Here is a 16,250-nt window from a genome sequence, read left to right on the forward strand (position 1 = left end):
ACACATTTGGTACAAAAGTGTAAACTTTGTACCAAAAGAAACTAAGCACATTCATTCAAATAGCAAGTTCCTTTAGGAACTCGTAGGTATAGGTTTGTCTGATTTCACATATCAGTTTTCAAATAATGACTTGGAAATTGCAAGTCATCTACCTCTTTGCCCCTGTGCTCACTCTTTTGTTCTATTAATATAAGTTTGCCGTAAAATAAGCTAAATAATGGTAAACTTAAGCCTAGTTCTTGCTGGACTATACTATAAGAACTTTCAATAGCACATTCTCAGTTAAATGGGATTTTTTTTCCCTCAGCAATTAAAGAAGAATGAAATGATATCTATAGGAAATGTTCAAGATTTGTTTTTGATATCAATCTTGCCAGAGATTCAAGATTATGATTTATATAGTAGAACAGCTTTCTAAATAAATATTCATTTTTAGGAGAATTCTAATTTTAAGTTAAATTTTAAAGGATATCTAATTAATCTTAACTCTGTTACTCATCCACATGCACTTCAGTTACTCAGTTTTATTTCAGATTTTTAATAAGGATTTCCTACATGTTGGAATTTAGTGATTGAAACTCTTCAGTTGTGAGCCTTTTACTCGGTAACAGCTAATTTTGAAAATGCATGCTCGGGAAAAATTTGGTACAGAAGTTTTACATACTTTCAGTGTATACAGCTCTTACGTCCTAAATTTCCTATACATTTGTATGGTGCACACACCCTTAAAATTATCTTTTTTATAAGCTTCACAGTAAAATAACTAAGTCTGCTTTATATGGCTGGTTTAATTCTGTCTTCCAAAGATTTCTTTTTCCAGGCATTTATCATAACAGTGCTTGTTGTTGGCAGGTCCTTTAACAAAGGACCGAGTAGTCTGCCTTTTAAATGACCAGTTCATCAAAGCCTTACAGACAAGCAAATTACCAGCATTACTGATAGATATATCTCAGGAAGCATTTACTTTGCTAAATAAGTATTGTATCTTCTCGTGAGACTTGTCCCTCAAAAGAGTAAATCATTAAAGTAACTTCTTTTGTTTTTTAAATTATGGTAGTATTTTGGTTGATAGGAGACGAGTTGCATAAAAACTTTCTAAAAACATTTTGGTAATAATGTTGATGAAACGACCACAACCTCAAACTATTATTTATCCTAATAAATATGGATTTTTACCTTCACCAGGTGATTACTGTCTTTTCAAAGCACAGCCTTATAATGTAGTTGTGTGGTTTTATTGAAGTCAAATGTGTTGTGAGATTACGTTTGGAAAGATTATATTTGTAATTTGGAAAAATTCTAATAGATCTTCAGATTGTATAGAAGACTTTTAAATGACCGTGTGTATTTAATAGAAAATTTCCATTAAAAGTTAAAATCTATAACAACGTAACTCCATCCCCCTGTATTTGGGTCAAATATCTCTGGAGAGATGGCTGCAGTTTCCTTTACAATGCTGTCTTTGAGTTTTCTATAGCTTTGCGCATGTTAATCTTCTTGAATAAGGGCCTCCTCCTTTCCCCCTCCCCCTTACCCCATTATGCCATTTTATTTAGGGGGTTAATGTAGGTAAAAATATGCCCATAAATATGTGGGTTGCCTTTTCTGTGGATTACTGGCAACGAAAAATATAAATCAGCATTCTTATCAAACAGAAAATGTTATTAATATTACCTTCCAGCGATTAAAATAGGTGCCCAATTGAAAGCTTTTTTAAAAAATTTAATAAATGTAAGATTATATTCTTAAGGAAGTAAGTTTTACCATTATTAAATCCTCCCACCCCCAATTTTCTTCCATGCCCATATGCAGATGAGCAGTAGGATTACTCCTGAATAGGATACATTGTTATATCTATTATATAAAACACATAATAAAATTTCATTCTTTCCATCATGTTCTGTAATTTTAAAATCAGGGATGATAGAGATAGACTAGGATTTAGGTATAAAAATTGAATGCTGTCTTGAGCATTTAAATGAATGATATAGATTATTACTGATCCAGCCACCTGTGCTGTATAAGTCTAGAAATTCATATATGGATGTGGACCAAACAGTAGAACTCAAGTGCCATTCTGCAGGACTACAAAGCTGTCTATACCAAGTTATGGTGTTAAATCATAATTTCTGGATCATGATCTTAAACCTTTGATTGGTTCCATTTCTACTTGACTCTCTACTAACAAGTATTCTGATGGCCTGAAAGTCCATGTTATTTAAAGTTTGAAGTATCCATATCAAATATGAAATTATTTTACATTAAAAAAAATAAGTACAAAATATCAGTTGTGTAATCATGGTAAAACATACAACTTTGCTATAAAAGATTTCTAAAGGCTATTTGATTAAAACACTTATTTACTTAAACTCTTTGCTAGAATTTTTTTTAGAATTCAGCATCGGAGGAGGAATGTGACATAATAATGATCGAAAGCCGAAAGTTTAAAAGTTGTGATGCCCTCACATGGTTGGAGGGTTATTCTAGCTTCTAAGGACTGAATGTTGTCCACAAGAGTGTCTCATCAGGTCATAAATTGGTAAGACTTAATGGATTAGATTTTATGTATTATACCTGATGTTATTGTATTGAGATGAATATTTATGAACAAACTGAGCACATTGTATAACTTAAGAGTATAGTATTAAATATATAAGTTAAAACTTGGAATTTTAAATACTTGGAGTATGTAATTCTTTCAGAGTCTCATGAGGCTCAAGACCCTGTCTTTGCAGTGGTGTTTAATAATCAGTTTAAAAAATAAAGTGACATCCTATATTATAGTAAGATTATTTAAATATTGCTATTGCATCTGCTGTAGATGCTTACAATATAGTTAGGGGCCCCATATACCTTCTAGTTAATATCCCAAGAGATATTTGAGAAATAATATATTAATCTTTTATTTTTATAAAAAAATTTTCATCCATTTTCTCCATGAAATATAATTTAAATAGTTTTATTACTTGTGGGATTTTATTTTTCTCAATAAAAGGCATTTTTCCTGCTGTCTCTAAAAATAAAAGCCAAAGAAATGTTCTCAATTCCTAGTTGAGAACACCTAAGATGACAATATCAAATGAAAATGATATATTTGAAGTCAATATACATTTTTTGTGTGCCCTGAAAAAACATTTCCTTTCAGAACTGTATTCTGCTTAGAAAGCAAAAATTTTCAAATTTGTTTTGTATACTTTCTTATTTTGCTTTGTTTTACACAGCTGTATTTTGTAGGGGGACTCTCAGAATAATACAGTTTAGATTAGGATATCATAATCTTTAATCTGATGATCATCATATTTTGTGTATGAAGAAAAAGAATCTGGGTTAAGTTATACTTCCAAGGTTATACAGAAAATATTAGAATTAATATTTTCATTAAAATATGGTGCACATATCCTACAAGTCTATCAAAGTTATTTGAAAGTATAATCTAAATAGGCTACAATATCTATTTCTGACCTTATTCTTAACCAGAGATATGTTATTCTCTTATACACACACACATACCTGTTCTATCTTTTAAATAATATTCTAAATTGTTTCAGATAATAGTATTCCATGACTTCGTGTTGATCATATTCTGTATATAAACTTAAGGTTCTTAAACCAGTAATAACAATCAATGGTAGTCTGGAAGGAAATACAACAAAACTGTTGTCCCATATTCTATATATATTTTTCATTTTTATTTTTTTATTTTCTACAATATATCTGTATAACTTTGGTAGTTAGGAAAGTATGTTCTAATTTCTTTAGTAGGATATCCATATTTAGTAGTCAGTGGGTGGCCTTCAGGGGATCCTGAAGCCTGTGGAATTTTGGATAGAACTTTATGTATGTTTTCAGTGAAAAGTTCAGAGCATTTGCCAGGTTTTCAAAAACAGTTGAGTAACATTGCTAGTGAATGTTTGTGTCTAAGGGACAAGCGTTGTTAGACACCCAAGTATGTGACTTATGAAGAAAGTTTTTAATGAATACACTGATCTGTTAACTCCTACTGAAATTTTTCCAAGGCTAGTTTATTGTAAGTGATCATTAGACTGATAGAACAAATCAGAGCCTAATTGCTTTTAGTTTAGAAATTGCATTCTTCTGTCTGTCTCTGTGCTCAAATGTTGATTGGATTGCTCCACAGAGTAGTTGTTTTTTTTTGCTACTTAGTGGTTACTGTGTGTCAGTGACTGCTAAGTAAAAATACTTAGCATGATACCATAGTAAGTATTTTTGACATGTTATCTCATTTAATGTTCACAGCAGTAGTATAGATACTATCAATAGCCTCAGTTTATAGAGAAGAATATTGAAAGCCTAGAGAGATTAAGTAACTTTCTCGGGTCACATAGCCATTAAGTAGTAGAACTAGGATTCAGATCTAGCTTTCTAAGTGGAGCCTGGGCTCTCAATTGGTATGCAGGTATAGAGAGTAACCCTGGAAAACTTGAAGGATAAGATAAGGGAAAATTTCATGTTGTATGAAGATGTGAATACATAAATTTGATTTCCATTGAACTTAAGTATTAATAGCAATGGGTCATCCTCATTATAAAACCATCTTTTAAATCACTTGCCAAAAAATAAATTTGGTAAGTTGCTTACTACCTAAAATCATTTATTGTATTATAAAATAACCTCCATTCAAATTTAATGCTTAAAAAAAATTTAATGCTTATAATTATAAACAAGTATATATGTATTAGAAAAGTTTTAGTACTTACTAGAATAGTATTGTACTAAGTGTAACCATTAAGGAATTCACCCTTTAATATTTAGGATTTATAAATAGCAAACACTGGAAGCATTTTAAAAAGCTACTTCAAGCCGCGAATGTTTCTTGGGATAGGGACATGAATCACATGTAAAACCCCCTACTAAGCCACATCACATTTGCCCTTAGTTGTGAATAATTCTATAAAGAAACCTCTTTTATGCCTACTTTTAAAACATTTTTGCAGCAAAATTTATTTGGGGGGGGGGGGAAATGGATTTTTTTATTGAGCACCTACTTTGTGCAAATCCTTTTCATTGGTTGAATTTTTATCCTCAGATGAGCTCCAAACCTTATAACCTTTTCCCTATTTTTAAGTGTTTATAATAGAGTTCCTGAGTCTAAATATGGCTTAAAGGTAAATCTACGATAATAGTACTGCTTAAAACAAAGACAAGTAAAACTATAAGAATTTTTTTTCTTCAGTTAAATTGAAATAGACTGCAGGTCAAGTATAAACTTGATTGAAAATATACAAACAACATAATAGGTCATCAGAATATGAGAATCCTATATTAAAAGTCCCCTTTCAGATAATATATTTGCACCCCAGCTTTTTTAGTAGTAATATATGTACCCTTTGAAAATTAAGCTATGGAAGTTTGGGAAATAGAATAAGAACAATTACACCTAATCCATGTTTTAACACAATTGCTGTCTCAGTGTTTACATATTCCCTTCCAGACTTTGAGCACATATGCATGGATATTAATAGTTGCAATCATGGTTAAGTAGCTTTTAAATAGTTTTTAGTGTTCCAAATATTTGTCCATTTGTACAAAGCTTATACTGATATATATAAGCTTTGAATTTTGGACTGATACTTCGACATCTGTGAAACCGTCCTTTCCAGTTTTTCTTCCTACCTCTCTGGTTGTTTCTTCTCAGTCCCCTTGGCAGACTTTTCCTTTCTTTTTGTCCTTTTAAGTATTATTGGTATACTCAGGATGGTGTCCAGACCCATTCTTCATCATGCTAAGAGCATATAGATGGCTTTGGATGTCCTCTATATGCTGTAGGAAGCCATGTATATGCACTTGGCACTCAAACTCATTACCTGTGCATCTGTCCTTACGTTCAAATTTCCCTGATTTTTCACAGCCAACTTCCATAGCTGTCTGATCTTTCATAACCAGTTAATGACAAAGTGCTGCCATGTCTACCTCCTGAGTATTTCTTCAGCATATTCATCTCTCTCATCATCTATTCAGGGCACAGTCCTTTCTTAATTGGAATTGCAACAAACTTCTTAACTGGCGTTCATTATTTGAGTTTTCTAACGTGGCTAACTGTACCTGCTGTTCTTTTTACTTGGAACATTTGTGTGTGTGTATCCTTTTCTTCTCCACCCAACTGTGGCACTTCCTCTACTAAACATTTTTCCTTGACCCTAGATCTTGATTATATGCTCCCAAAACACCCTCTATAATCTTGCCCTGTCTGAGCATTTATCACACCTCTAACTTGTCTGTCTCTTTCATTAAACTGTAAACTCTGGGATTATGTTTATTTGATAGTGTATTTCCTTAAAAAGCAAGAGTCAGCTGTAAAAAGTAAATCACCTAACTCCTAAGGCAATATTCTTTGAGTATTTTATGACACTTAGATTTAGGCTGCTATACCTTACTAATACAGATGACATAGTTAACGTATTAAGTGCTTACCATGTGCCAGACATTCATGTGTTATCTCACTGAATCCTAGCATCTGGTCCTATTATTATCCTTTGGAGAGGCTAGATAACTTGTGTGAGGTCATATCGTAAAAATGATGGAGTTGGGATTCAAACCTGGGTATGACTCCAGAGCCAAAGCCCTTTTATTTGATACCACCTCCGAGTTTATCTTCTGAGTCTAGAATTATAAATCTGAGTTGGAGGGGAATTTAATGGTCATTTATTCCAACCACTTGTCTCATACTTGAATCATGTCTGCAACACACCTTCCAAGTTGTCATCTAGCCTTTGAACACCTCCAGTGATGTTTATCTTAGCATCTTGGTCTTCTTTGTTTTTCCATTTCATGTTTAAACCTTTTATAAACCCTTCCTGTACAGCAGAGAATCTAAAATGTAAAGCAGAAAAATATCTTGCCATCACTTAAAGATTTAGGAAAGAGATGAGGTTCATGTAAAAATGTAAGCTGCAGTACAGTCTATGGAAACATTGAACCGAGCATATTCTCTAGTTAGTTCTGTTAGTTTTCATATCTGCTATAATCAAGAATATGGGTTCTAGTTCATGGCCTTAAGTCATCGGTTTTAGTTCTAAAGCTCTTTTTCAAAATGGATAAGGAGACATTGCTTAACATCTTAGAGATCTCAAGGATGTTTCCCCTCTTCGAAATTATTGATTCTAGTGATGATGTAGGAGTTTCATGGGACTCCTTTATATGTGCTTTGATCCACCAGTGTAAAAAGAGTGAAGTACATCTGAATTTCTTCAGAATCCTGGATCTAGTTCACTTAGAAGTTTTACTTGTTCATGACACATGCTTAAAGACATGACAGTTTGAGTTGTCTTCTTTCTGTGACTTGACCAAACCAGCAAGTCTTTGGCCTCCTCTTTCCACTTTCAGGATAGCTGTTGGTTTCTTTTACTTTTTCCCTTTAGATTCAGTTCTGTCTGTCTATAGAGAATGATATTGGGGAATACCCCATAGATGGATATTTATGAAGTGTGATTATACAATTAAGCCTTCACTAGGTTTACAAAAAGATTTTCCCCTGAATCCATGATTCTAATGTAAAAAGACGTTTGTCAAGATTTTTATCCAAAAGATCATTGAGGTTTTAAAGTCCACTTTATTTTCCACAGAGTCTACTATGACTTTGTCATCACCATGTTCCATACATGGAACTGCTAAGTTTCAGTGGCATAATTTTGTCAGAAGTAACCTGAAAATCCATAGAGCTCTGACTTTTCTTTTCCTCAAACTTAGTTTCTCTACTTACTTCAGTTGCCTATATTATATTTAAAAATGTTATACTTTCTTCCTTCTCAGTGAGAAACAATCAGTCAGATGCTTTCATCACAAAAAGATTTATCAGCTTTTTATTTAAGCTGAGTTTGTCAGGGAGAGGAAAAAAACAAATTCTCAGGAAGTCTTCCCATTTTCACTGTGTTCCAGTGATACCCTTAATTAGTTTCTAATAGTTTAAGTAGCCGGTTAATTTCTGAACTCTTTTTCCTGGCCACAGTAAGCTCAACTTGACATAAGTTCATGTTGAATTTACAAAATATAATTAGATAATATATTAAATACTGTATGTTTTATTCCATCTTTTTCTTCAATTAAATGTTCAGTATCAATTATATGCAGAGTGTTGCAATAAGTAGACCCTTGAGATGGACACAACTCCTGCCTTTAAGGTTTAATTCAAGGGAGAAGAACATTCAGTGAAAACAACAAAAACAGAATTATTTATGGAAGAGTCAGAGGGATGGGGCCTGTTGGCAAGAAAGGAAGAGAGCAAAGATTATGTTGGTAAAGCATCCCATTTCATTTCATTCTTATCTCTAGAATCTAAATTGATTTAACAAATTTCAAGTCATGATGTAAGTCTAGAAATCATCATAAAATTTTTATGTAAATTGATGCCTACAAACTATTGTAAAGTTCTGCCATTAACCATGTCTATCTTACAGAATTGTTATTGCCTAGAATAATTCAAGGATGTGGATTTAGATTGAAATGAGAAAAAGTAGGGAATTCCTTGGTGGTCCAGTAGTTAGGACTTGGTGCTTTCACTGCCGGGGGGCCCGGGTTCAATCCCTGGTTAGGGAACTAAGATCCCTCAAGCCGAGCGGCCAAAAAACAAAATAAAGAAAGAAAGAAGTGAGAAAAAGTAGTTAGCTGTTAAAAACTTTTTGCCACTGAAAATGTACGTATCTGAGTACAGTTCTCCTTGAGTAAAAAAAACCTTATAACCCTTTTGATTTTATAATACTACTACTTTATACTTTTCTTTATTGTCCTATACCAGAATTCCTTTTTGAGTTAGGTAATTCTAAAGCAGTGATTCTCAACTAGAGTAAATGTGGTTTAGAAGCAAAACAACACTTTATCCCACTCCTTTGAGTTGTTTTTAGTAATATTTATTGTTGTAATGTCATGTAACACTAAAGAAAGGCATGAGATAGTTTTAGCTAAACAGTTTTTTGGAAGTTTTTATGTTGAATTAAACCAATTCAGTTATATCTCAGTGGCCTTTGGAAAAATTTCCCCCAGTAGGTTAAGATTATTTATATTCTGAACAATGAAATTTTGAGATTCTATCGAGGATCAATAAGAATTTTACTAATGTTCAATCCACAGAATGCTGTGCTTAATAAATAGATGTAAGTTTAAATCTCAAGTCAAACAGTTTTTATTAGCATATATTTTGTGACTGCATTGAATCTTTAACATTTGATTGAGTACAAAGAAATCAAGTAAATTTAAAGCATAACTAGGATTATTTCTTTATTTGGGTGAGACATAAATACAAAGGTTGTTTCTTAATACTAATCATAATTTTTATTTGTACGTCACTGCTTCATTTGTAATCCAAGATACACTGGGATAGTAGACCTTATATAGTGTCAAAATCCAAATTGATCCAAACAATAGAAGGAACAAAAATTTTTTAAGTGTCTACTATTGTAAAAAGTCTCATATAATCCTCACAGTAATCCTTTAAAGTAGTACAACCATGACCCCATTTTACAGATGAGGAAACTGGTTTCAGTATGTTAACTTGGTAGGATCACTTCATTAGTAGGTAGTGGAGTTGGGATTTTAAAACCAGCTTGTCTAATTCTAAAGCCTGTATTCTTAAACCACTTTATTACTCTTTTAGAATTCAGCCTTTTGTTTCGGCAGCTGCTGAGATGTAAGCTGTCTCACCCCCACAGTGAAGTAGAGAGCAAAAGAGAGTTAGGCCAAGTGGTAGTAAAGTGATAACCTAGACAGTTTTAACTCTTTAGGGCATTTCTTCACAATACTTTTCTTGTATTTGTTGAAGATCAGCAATTTAATTCTTTGCTCAAACCCAAACCAACCTAAATTTTTAAAACATCGCAAATGCAAAACATTCATTGATTTATTAAAAGTAAAATAGACCAGATTTTTTCCCTGATAGAATATTCTCTTCATTTTATTGAAGGGTAATGACCATGCTTTGGTGCTGTCCCTTAATGAAGCAACTATCTCTTTAAAAAAACCTCATGATACTTTTATTCTTCTGGGTTTATCCCTACTTTGAAACAGTTCCTTGATAACCTCCATTTTCATTTATTACTCTCCTTGGACTTTGGGGACAGATTAGGAAGGGACATAAGGTGGCAAAGAAAGATTAATTATTAACCTAGGAACAAAAGCTGGGTTTTAGTCAGATAACTCTAGTGGCTAATTTTGCTTTGTCAAGTATATTGTCCATAGAATTATGTTTTTTCTGTAAAGCTATTTTAAATAATATCTCTGCATCTTCAAGAAATGGACATAAATGAAGAGATTAGCTATAACATGAGCAAAAATTATCTGTGTGCTCTTCACTGGTATTTGGCATTTAATATTCAAGGAGATAGTCTCATTTTGACTCATTTGGTTAGGCCTCATCATGGAAATGGGATTGAGAGGATTTGTTCAAGAATAGCTGCTGAGTTGAAAAAAAATAGAACGTGGAATGCTTGAGAAAGAAGAGGCAAATGTGAGGCCATTCAGCAAAAGAAATAATTAGCTTTCCCAAGAAAGGGTAGTAGTTTCTTCCCATCCCATCTTCTACAACTCTTTACCTGCTAGTCTCCTCCAGTGTTTTGGCCCTTATTTGTCTTTACTCTTTAACCAAACTCATCTCTCACAATTTGAGCTACCTACCACATTCTGATAACTCTCAAATGTAGACTCGTCACCAGCGATTAGAGTTCTAGATGCCTATTGCTAGCAACCATTCCTTATTTCTCAACCTTCTTTCTTTATTTCTCCACCATGATCTATAGCCCAGATGTCTCAAAATTCAAAAGTCCCAAATGTAACTTCAAATTTCTCATTTTCATCTCAGGTTTCTCTGCCACTCACTCCCCATCCCTCAAGAAATCTAACCATCTTCCTGTGACACATTAACCATTTCCCCACTCCTTAGTTGCTCCATGCTAAAAACTGCAGTCATCCTTGGCATTTTCTTTGTTATAGATGAGTCTCTTTCATTTATCATCCCTCTGATTTCTCACAGACTCTCTGTGCTTCAGTTATAAAAACTTTCATTTTCCCTTGCTTAATCCCTGTGACCAAGCATTTGGCAGTGTCCTGCTATCCCTTATTCCCCTTTGCTTGCTTAGGTAACTTTTTTAAGACCTGTCTTGAGTGTTACTATCCTTCCTTCTCACTAACCCTGCCCCCCCCAACACACACACATACACAAAACACCACATTTGAGTGGTTACACTAAGTTTCATAAAAAGTCTCTAAAACTAATGATGAAAGAAAAAAAGCCCAATGAGAATAACTTACCTCTGGACACAGCAAATCTGAGGTGAGGCCAAGTTGCAATGTGTATTTGCTAATTCCACATCTAGTGATCTTCCCACTGGTGGACACTATCTAACTTCATGTTCTTCCACCCAGTATTTGTTGAGTATTGGGCGTGTGCAGAGGCGACAGATTGGAACTTTTTTTTTTTTTAGCAAAAGTGTCACCTAGAAAGGTAAATGTTACTGAGATTTGGCTATTAGGAAATAAAAGGCAAAAGTTTGTTCAGGATTTATGACCTGTTACTTCCAAAGGAATTTGGATTACCTAGATATATGGATTAGATGTTAATATTAGGCAGCAAGAACATATGGCAAGTGTAGTTTCAGACTGAAAATGAAGAATGAGATTAAGGAATGTTTCCCCAATTATTTATTGAGTTTAGTTAAAATAATAGCATTACCCATGTTTATTAAATACCAAGGAGTGCTTGGAAAAAGTCAGTTTTGCCATTAAGTGTAGGAAGTGGCTTTGATCTAATACAGCTACCTCATGTTATAGCTAAAAAAAAAAAGGGGAGGGGGGGCCCAGAGTAGCAAGTATATATTTAGGACTCAAATTCGAAGTATACAGTTTTTGAGTCCAAGTATCTGTGGCATTCTTTATTAAATGGCTGCCAGCCTCATGGTAGATTTTTGTACAGCCAGTAGAGCTTTGTCTGGTAGGAGACAGATGCAACTGTTAAAACATAGCCTATGTGGTTAGTGCCATAAGTGTAGTGTGGAGCATGACTTACTATACTACTTCTGGAAGGGTTAGAGAAGCCTTTACAGAAGAGAAAATATTTGAGCTGAAATCTATAAAAGAATGGTAGAGTTTCCACAGAAGTACTTAGAGAGTGAGAAACAGTATGAACAAAGAGAGTAAAAGTTGGGCTTCCCTGGTGGCGCAGTGGTTGAGAATCTGCCTGCCAATGCAGGGGACACGGGTTCGAGCCCTGGTCTGGGAAGATCCCACATGCCGCGGAGCAACTGGGCCCGTGAGCCACAATTACTGAGCCTGCGCGTCTGGAGCCTGTGCTCCGCAAGAAGAGAGGCCGCGATAGTGAGAGGCCCGCGCACCGCGATGAAGAGTGGCCCCCGCTTGCCACAACTAGAGAAAGCCCTCGCACAGAAACGAAGACCCAACACAGCCATAAATAAATAAATAAATAAATAATAAATAAATCAAAGAACGTAAATTAAAAAAAAAAAATTAAAAAAAAAAAAAAGAGAGTAAAAGTAAACCATGGAGGGTCGTAAAGGAGTTTAGGCTACCCAGTTCAAAAGTTGAGCAGGCATTTGGAACTGGGAGGAAGTGGGGTGGGATAATGTAAAGGTTAGCATTAGAAATTTATAGTAAACTAGTTCCTGATTTTTCCCCCCTTTGGCCCATTTGTATGTCATTGCTGAAGAATTCTGCGTTACTTTAGAAATGTTAGATGAATTTAGCTACATAGGTTGTTTTTATAATAGGCCCACTGCCAAGTGAAAATTTATTCAATGCTTGTTGGTCTCTGAAATGAAATGCAAATCTTAAGAGCTTTACGTTTTTGTTTTTATTTCCCTTGACATTCTTTTTTTTTTCTCTTTGAATTTTATTTTACGTATTTTTTTATGCAGCAGGTTCTTATTAGTTATCCATTTTATGCACAGGAGTGTATACATGTCAATCCCAATCTCCCAATTCATCCCACCACCACCACCACCCCCCGCCACTTTCCCCCCTTGGTGTCCCTTGACATTCTATTTTATTATGTTCTTTCTCCAGTTTTGTTCATTTTTATATACTTACACCATGAACATTTCCTTAGGTGGTGAAAGTGCTGTGATTTCCTCATAGTCAAAGGGAAGGAATACTATATTGTTAACCTTTTAAAGGAGAACTGATCTTAACTACAAAATGGCTGTTAAGCATAGTCCTTTCCCTGGAAGGCTTTTTCTTAATCTTTATCCTTTTCCTAACACAGCTGGAGAAATTTGAACTCATGTGTTTTTAATGTCTTCATTCATATTAAGAATTTTCATTGAATTTTTCTCTTCTATTAAACTTTTGTAGTTCGTAGGACAGATAGTCCTTAAAATAGTATTGAAAACCATAGATCTTTTACTAAAGTATACAGTACTTTAATCACTAAATTCTGATGTTTTATTTATTTATTTTTAATTTTATTTTTTGGCTGTGCCGTGTGGCATGTGAGTTCTTAATTCCCTGACCAGGAATCGAACCCTCGCCCCCTGCATTGGAAGGGTGGAGTCTTAACCACTGTACCATCAGGGAGGTCCCATAAATTCTGATGTTTTTAGAAGTTGGTTAACCATCAGCTTCTATCCCAGCAGACTAAAGGAGTGGTTTTAGAATATCTAGAATGAATATATGAAACTATCAATACACCCACTATATTACTTTTCAATATAACTATGTTATTTAGGTTTTTGTCAGTTATTCTGAACTAGACATCAGTTGGCAAAATTCCTTTCTAATCCCTCTCCTTTTTTTTACTCTCAGGTACCAGTGTACATCTCAGTCTAGATAATTGTCAATCATAATACTGTTTTCCCAGTCTCCAGGAAGTAAATTAAAGTAGCCAAGACTATAGTGTCAAATTTTTAATTTGGACTTAAGCCCCTTGGTTATGTATCCTTCACTCCCCCATAATTATGCTATCATCAAATTACCTGTTGCTGCTGTGTAAACAGTAAAATGAAATCTCTTTCAAGAGAGTCTGCTCTAAATGTAAGCACTCCAACATTGGGGAAAATGCCACCCCCTCCTCCTACCCCTTTCTCACACCCTTTTGTTTTTCAATCTGACTCAGAGGAAGGAAATAACTTTTTCATTGTGTCAAAGCTTGCCTAATGTTAGTCTAATAAGAAATAACTAACTAGTGTATAAGCTCATTTTTCTTAAGTAGATATGATTCCATGTTTTTATTACATTTAAGTATTTAACTTGAGGTAATAGAATATTAAACAAACTTCCTGAGTTTATTGGACTGTTTGGCCTGTAATGGTAAAATTGCTGTGCTATTTTACTTTTGTGTAAGTCTCCAGTTTTTCCAGACTAAATTTTTACATCTTCCATCTTGACTGTTTTAACAGAAAAAAAATGTTTAGTTTGGCTAGTTTTTAAGTTGCTTCCTTAGAGTAGCTCTTCAAGAAAAAAAAAAAAACATAATTATATCAGAATTTTACTACCAAATACTAAAATAATTCTGCCAAAATATCATAACTTTGAAGTGTAAAGAGATCTGGAAGAATAAGGTAAACTTAGTATTAATCTTATCTGTACCTTCTTTGGAATTCATTTTTAATGCAACATTGTGTAAGGTTATGTAGCCTATTGTATCTTAGATATTTATTGGAGAGACTTTTACTATTTACTTACTAGCGTCACTTTGAACAGAAATAACTATACTGGGAGTTATAAACATTATTTACACCATATTTTTAAGTGATTTTAATTCACCCTAAGCTAAGGAAATAAATTTTACAAATCAGAAATGTTATTTATATTGATTGTTATTTTGTATGTTAAACATAGTACCTAATCTTTCAGAAGGAAATAGTTCCAAATACAAGTGGAGTTGTTGATCCTCTTCCCTTTCTTCCTTTCTTGTTTCCTGTCGGCCATTTGTTCATGTCTTGAGTTCACACTGTACAGGGAAATAACTCCTTCATGAGTCATTTTCATTTTGGAATGTGTTTTTCAGTATTCTTCAAAGTGTAGAGAAAGTAGTCTTCTATCCCTGTTCCCCTTCTGCCTGCCTTCCAGATAAGCACTTAACTAAACAGATAAGCACTTTCTTAGTGTATGTGTCCTTCTAGTCTCTTTATTGTATATACAAGCAAATACAATGTATATTATCTCCCTCTTCACACAAATGATAATATACACACATCTGTACCTTTACCTTTAAGGATCTTCAAGATACATTGTTTCCTATGTATGCAAAAATATCTATAGGATAAATTCCCACTTTTAGGATTGCTGGCTCAAAGAGTGAATGGTGTGTTGTGTGTAAAATTTATTAGATATAACCAAATTGCTCTCTATAAGGGTTATACCATTATACCACTTTGCACCAGCACTGAAGAGAAGGCCCATTTTCCCACAGCCTCACTAACTATGTATTAAATTTTAGTATGTTTGCCAGTCTGTTTAGGGAAATAATATCACATTATAGTTTTAATCTCTATTTTTATTATGAATGAGATGTTGAGTATTTTTTCATGTCTTGTGAATGTTCATGTGAATTCTACCCGTGTTTCTATTTGGGCTTCTTGTCTTACAGATTCCTAGAAGTACTTTATATTTTAGGGAAATTATTAAAGATGCTTTTTTAAAAATATATTTATATATATATTTTGAGGCATATAGTTAGAAAGTCCTCTCCTACTCCTCTCCAAAATAGTAAAGAAATTCTTCCTAAATAGGCTTTTTTAAGGTCATTAATACAGATGATATGGTTGACTCTGGACAGAGGGGGTCTGAGGTAGGAGAGGGACTTTGTATTGATGGTATACTTTTTTGTGTATACTCTCTGAATTTATTCTTTACCATGTATATGTATATTTTTTAAAAGTTTTATTTTGAGTAATTATAGATTAATAAGTTGCAAAATAAAAAAAAGTGCAGAGAGGTCTCATGTACCCCTTTACCCAGTTCTCCCCCAGTGATAACATCTTGCATGGCTATAGTATAATACCTGAAGCCAGGAAATTGACATTGGTATAATCCACAGCATGTGTCCTTTTTTCCTCTTTTTAAATATTCTTTTCTGGTCAGGATTTTGACGTGAAATTAATTAGATGAATGTGAAATATGCTGAGGGCATTGGTGAGCAAAGTTTTTATAGATGATAAAAACAAATATCAATCTTTATATAAGTATTTAGCTCAGTTTTTAGTAGTTCCTTGGTAAAAAGCTTTTTTCACAGTAAGATTGGTTACTTGAGAAGATAATAACATTTAGTTTTGTGAGTAGCCATTTTCCCT

At 33.7% G+C, this 16,250-nt stretch overlaps 1 protein-coding gene across 3 annotated transcripts in view; it reads left to right on the forward strand.

The window, feature by feature from the left end:
* TSC22D2 (TSC22 domain family member 2) overlaps nt 1-16,250 on the forward strand; it is a 55,494-nt gene that overhangs the window by 24,628 nt on the left and 14,616 nt on the right. The window contains exon 2 of one of the 3 annotated variants that reach the window (XR_009008103.1): nt 2,381-2,539. The exons of the other annotated variants lie outside the window; for them this stretch is intronic. The gene's annotated coding sequence lies outside the window, so the exon portion shown is untranslated. The remainder of the gene's footprint in view (nt 1-2,380; nt 2,540-16,250) is intronic. 3 annotated transcript variants of the gene reach the window in all.

This window comes from Balaenoptera acutorostrata, chromosome 4 (assembly GCF_949987535.1).
Source record: "Balaenoptera acutorostrata chromosome 4, mBalAcu1.1, whole genome shotgun sequence".
Taxonomy (NCBI): Eukaryota; Metazoa; Chordata; class Mammalia; order Artiodactyla; family Balaenopteridae; genus Balaenoptera; species Balaenoptera acutorostrata.